Below are 6,000 nucleotides of genomic sequence, written 5' to 3'. Positions count from 1 at the left end.
TGGATAAGAATATCTACCTCCTCTGAAAAATACTAACACCAGATGTCTATACCTCTTTTTGTCCCTTAATGAATACTATTCTGCAAATAATTTTTAGTGCAATTCTGTCTGAATTCCTCAGTCATATTCTAAGTAACCCTGAGGCAAGGATAATATCAAACTTCTTTCTATATGCCTGCTTTCCCCTTTGCGTGTCATACAATCCTCAATTACAATGATCTATGTAAGCATTTAGATACCTTAATAATTAACCATATCTGTTTTGAGGGGGCAGGTACCAGGGATTGAATCCAGGGACCTTACCACGGAGCCACATCCCCAGCTCTTTTTTATATTTTGAGAAAGGATCTTTCTAAGTTAGCTGGGGCCTTGATAAGTTGCTGAGGTTGGCTTTGAACTTGCCATTCTCCTGCCTCAGCCTCCCAAGCCACTGGGATTACAGGTGTGCACCACCACACCCAGCTACCTGACAAGATCTTTTTAACCTTTGTATTTTTAATGCCTGTCATGGTATTTGCTACATAGAATTGTTGATTATGGTGAAGAAATAAATGAATTAGAAAATAAATGAAACAATATAGTCAAATGTCCACTGCATACTGGTTACTCAATATCTGCTAGTTATTATTAGTGTCCAGAATTCATTCAAAAATAGAAAATTACTTTAGAAATGTTCTTGAATAAAAACCTTTAAAAGTATGATGACACAAATACAAATTCCTGGTACCCACCTGCCCTCACCCCGCCCCCCCCCAAAAAAAACCCTAGCTGTTAAGCATGAAGACAGATATGCCAAAGATGCCACAGCCACCACAGTGTGTGTAAGGTGTATTCTTCCTCCTTGCTGTACCTGAGTCATTATGACACATACTGGCTTTTCACTAATGAGATTAGGCGCAGAGTACAATAAGATAATTATGTAATAATAATTAGTTCTAACAAGTCAGAAATGTTTTTAATTATCCAGTTCTGTGGCTGAATTTGTCTTCCCAAAATTTATACATTGAAATCCTAAGCCCCAGTACCTCAGAATGTGACTATATAGCGAGAAGAACTCATAGGTCAGTATGCTGGACCCTAATCCAATATGGTGTTCTCACAAGAAAAGGAAATAGGAGACAGGTACAGAGAGAAGATCAGGTGAACACTGGGACATCCACAAGCTAAGGAGAGAGTCCTCAAAAGAAACTAACCCTGCAGACACATTCACCTTGGACTTCTGGTCTCTAGAATTGTGACAAAATAAAGTTCTGTTGTTTAAGCCTTCTGGGCTGTGATATTTGGTTATGGCAGTCCAAAGAGGTCAAATATTTTCTCTTAACTCATTTGATGTTCAGAACAGTCGTGTATATCATCTCTTTGATAGATAGGGACAGTAAAGTTTCAGAGATGTTAAAGGACATTGTGCTGTCATCCAGTGACCAAGCAGCAGAATGCTCACATTCTGGAATCTGTGGACTCTAAATGCCATACACTCTCTGCATATGACTGATTAGAAGACCCCTGTGCTTTGGCCCCAGTTCTGCCCTAAACTGGTTGTGAGACCTTTGGAAGATTATTAACTTTTTGATGTTTTCATTTTTTTTCACCTGCAGATGAGGGGGAGTTGAATTGAACATTCTAAGGACTGAAAAGATTAAGGGTCTGTATAAGAGCCATTCTAGTTATAAGTGTTTAGCTCAAATTACTGCTTTCAGTCAAACTCCTAATGAAATTATCTCTGTACACTTGTTTAGAATTCAAAGAAAATTCATCATTTGGGAATGACATTTAGCCTACAGAATTCAGAAATTGAGAAAATTGAGGGAAAAGATTCGTGCATGAAAGTGTTTTAAAATATAATGATCCTAACTCATTTTAAAAGTTACTTTATAGAATTTGCATCTCATAAGTTAATTTTCTGGTAAAGATTTCTCCACTCTGAGCTTTTAGGGATTACATATAACTTCATGAAGAAAACTCAGGAAGGATTAAAATTTTCTAACAGAAAATTTGAGTTCCATTTGATTGGACAAAGGGGAGGGAGAGAAAGATGGGGGCATGGGGGCAGGAAAGATGGTGGAATGAGATGGACATCATAACCCTAGGTACATGGATGACTGCCCATATGGTGCAACGCTACATTGTGTAGAATCAGAGAAATAAAAAGTTATGCTCTATTTTGTATGTACAGTAAATCAAAAGTGCATTCTGCTGTCGTATATACCTAATTAGAATAAATAAATGTTTTTTTTAAAAAAGAAAGAAAATTTGAGTTCCAGTCTTAAAATCCTCAGTGAGTAATCAAATAATCTTAAGTAAAAATAAATAAATAAAGTCGCAGGCATAGTTTCTAGTCTGAAAAATTAGGTAAGTAGTTTCCTATATGCCTACAAGGAAAGTTTGTCATAAATAGAAAAATATCTGTGAAATACCTTTGAATTCAGTCTTTGGAGTGAAATTGCTATATACACTCATCAGTAATGTAGTTTTTACAAGTTCATAGTGTCAAATGTCCTTTTACAATAACTTTCTCAGTTTTGAAATATTCAATTGGTACTTAATTTGTATTTTTTATGCTGTAGTTAATGTGCTGCCCCCCCACACACACACATTCACACACACCAGAGGAAGGAACTGTATTGTGGAAAATAATTTGTATTGTAATGGAGTATGGCAGGTTGTATGACTGCCAGGGTTAGAATTATGAATCATCTCTCGTGTTTTTAGCTAAATAAAGGCAATCTGCCTAAGGTGGAGGAAAAAAAAAAATTCTCTAAACCACAAACCATCCAATCACACAAAGACAAATCAGCCTTTAGACAAATCAAATGTCTTCATTTAAAGCTGACCTGGATTTGGCACTCTGCCTGTCTTTTCCAAAACTCTTAACAATATACTTTCACAAATAGTTTAAAAACATGCATATTGAAAAGCATACCTTTTGCAATGTTGTTGTTACAAACAAGAAACTCGTTAACCCAGGGAAGACAATTGCTTGGGGAAAGGAGAGTTTTCTTCCGAGTTAGCAACATGTAAATGCAGGATTAGTGGGTGGGATTGAGGTGTGCTGGGGTGCATAAATAGAGGCTCTGAATTGTCCTGGCACACTCAGAAGCTTGGACACATCCCAGCCGGTTCACAAGGCAGGTGGGTGGGGAAAACCAGGTAAGGCTCTTGTCAACAGCTTTGGAATGGCTCTTGTTAGAGTGAGCTTTGGCCTCTGATTGCTCTGTAACTTTGCAGACTATCAACCGACAGAGAAATGCAAGTTTCCTGGGTTGCCCTGAAGTGAGGTTTGGAGATGGAAAAATGAAATTTCCACCAAAGGCTTACTGGGACCTTTGACTAAAGCTGTAGTGTTAACATTCCTGAGCAGGTTCAAAGTGGTGATTTCTCCATTAAGAAACAAGAGGTTTAAAGCAGGTGAATTATAGGAGTTTTGAAGCTTGAGACAGGGCCCATGGATGTCCATTCAGTCACTATCTATGCTCTGCTTCTTTCCCACTGGCTAAGCAAAGACCCAAAAGCTACTCCAATGCGAAAATTTAGCTCAAATTGCCCCTGTGGAATATATTATTACAAATCAGAAAGAGTTTCTTTTTCTTTTCTTTTCTTTTTTTTTTTTTTGGTCTGGTGTAAAGACATTCTTGTTGTTGTTCATTTATTTGTTTTCAATCTTAAAATTCATGGGCTTGTCGGTTAGAAGAAAGTGAGTTACTTTGCTGGATATAATATGTAATAACAGAGACTCTGAAACCTCCCGCAACTTCATTTTTTGTTAAAGATAAGACCAGGATGGAGCAACCAGTAAAAAGTGGTGTCACAAAGTGTCAGTGTGTGTTCATGTTCCTGTGTATGTGTGTTTCCAAATTATCAAAATCTTCCAAAGTTAGCATTGTGTTTTGAGGAGCTTATGCAGAAAGTATATGGAGCAGAGTCTCTTCATGTTATGAAAACTCGGTGGAGTGAATCTGAGAAAATCACCCAGAGCAGGATGTTTGCACAGCAGGAGTTATATTAGCCTTCCTTCAGTCATCCTGCCATAAAACACATGTAATCTACCAATAGTTCCAACCTATAACCCGTGGAACTATTGCAAGGGCTCCTGTGAACTAGGTATATGAGAATTGTCAACAGACTGAAGTGCTTTGCCCCCAATTTACTATTATTTTTTCAAATATTCATAGATGCTATTATAAAATCCAAAATCAAATGTCTGTTGATAAATTCAAAGTAGTTTACATTTCTGAACCAATATTTCAAAAGTATAGTGATTCTCACAAGGAAGTTCTTTTTTTATTTTAAAAAGTAGTTTTTATATTAAGAGGGCTGGGTATTGTTGACTTATATTATACTTGAGTTATTTTTGTAGACCTTTAGAAGACAAAAGTTATTATTGGCATTTCTACATCTTTATGAATATAAAAAAATGAAGAAATTAAGTTGGGAATGGTGGTGCATACTGCGATCCCAGCTACTCAGGTGGCTGAGGCTAGAGAATCACAAGTTCAAGACCAGTCTGGGCAACTTAGCAAAATTCTGTCTCAAAGTAAAAAGGACTGGGAATATAGCTTATTCACAGAGTTCTTGCCTAGTTCTTGCATGAATAAGGCTCTGGAGTTGATCCTAAGCATTGAAAAAACAAAGAAAGAAAAAAATTATATCCCTGAATTTTGCTTATGTCTTTTCTAAGATATTATGTGGCTGCCTACTAACACTTGTTTAGTTTAACAGAACACATCTCTTGGATTTGGTATTTTTAGTTGTAGATGGACACAACTTTATTTTATGTATTTATTTATTTATTTTTATTTATTTATTTAATGTGGCCCTGGGGTCAAACCCAGTGGCCTAGAGCATGCTAGGCAAGCATCTACCACTGAGCCACAACCCTGGCCCAGCAACATTCTTTCTAATCATCTAATGCTTAGTGAAACATTGCCACTTGAGCTATCAAATTGTTTGAAACTCCCGGCTTACAAACACTAAGCAACAATGATTCATCCTGCTTCCTTTGAAGAGTCTGACTTAATTAAAAAACTACCCAAGTATTAGGTGCCATGGTTCCCTATTTCTTTTTAAGAAATATTAGTGTTTGGCTTTACCAGAATCCCAAGTCTCTGGCTTTCTATGCTCTGGCCCCAAGATAACCTTACTGACTTGTGGCGCCACCACTATGCTCACTAAGCTCACCCTTTCTCTCAGCACTCATGGAACTTACCTTGTCATTCACATTCCTGTTCCCAGGCATCTAAGCCTGCCTAGCAGAAAGGAAAAAAGAAATTTCACAGACACCCCTGGGGTTTATTTCTTCATGTTATGAATCTCACAGAATATTTTTTGCTCTACAGTGTATGCCCACAACGACCCATCTCTGAAGACCCACACAAAGAATGTTTCACTGGAAGGAATTTGACTTTGATTGTCTCAGTCAATTCAAAGCTAATACAGAGTTTGAGTAAACATTACACCAGGGAGAGAGTTGTGTGGGTGCAAATCTTCAGTTAAGTGACAAAGCTGGCAGGTTCTAAATGAAATAAGGAATTGATCATTTTATTTATAGCTCATTCTTCAATGGCAATGTACCCATTTTAACTTAAAGAAACCAGTCTGTTTAGGGTAATTGTTTTAGGGAGGAGAGAAGAAGCCAGCCCTGTAAAATGAAAAGATCTAGAAGTTTTTGTGCTGGACCCACCTCACAAATGTTATCTCTCTGAACTTTGGATTCTTCACCTACATAATGAGGCATTGGGGAAGTGGGAAAGAAGTAGTAATGCTTAAAATAACTTCTGGTACTATACCTTTTTTTCAAGAGTATATATAGACAGGTATGGGATGTAGCTTAATAGTAACCTAGCATGCATGAAGCCCTGGGCTTAATCTCCAGCACTGTGTGTGTGTGGGGGGGGGGGGGAGTTTATACATCTAACTAGTTATCTCCTTCCTTAAGTTATATCTGTTTCTCTTATGGATCTATATCTATTGATAGATAGGGGAAGAGACAGAGACCGACATACA

Source organism: Marmota flaviventris, chromosome 1 (assembly GCF_047511675.1).
Source record: "Marmota flaviventris isolate mMarFla1 chromosome 1, mMarFla1.hap1, whole genome shotgun sequence".
Classification (NCBI taxonomy): domain Eukaryota; kingdom Metazoa; phylum Chordata; class Mammalia; order Rodentia; family Sciuridae; genus Marmota; species Marmota flaviventris.
This window is presented reverse-complemented; position numbering follows the sequence as displayed.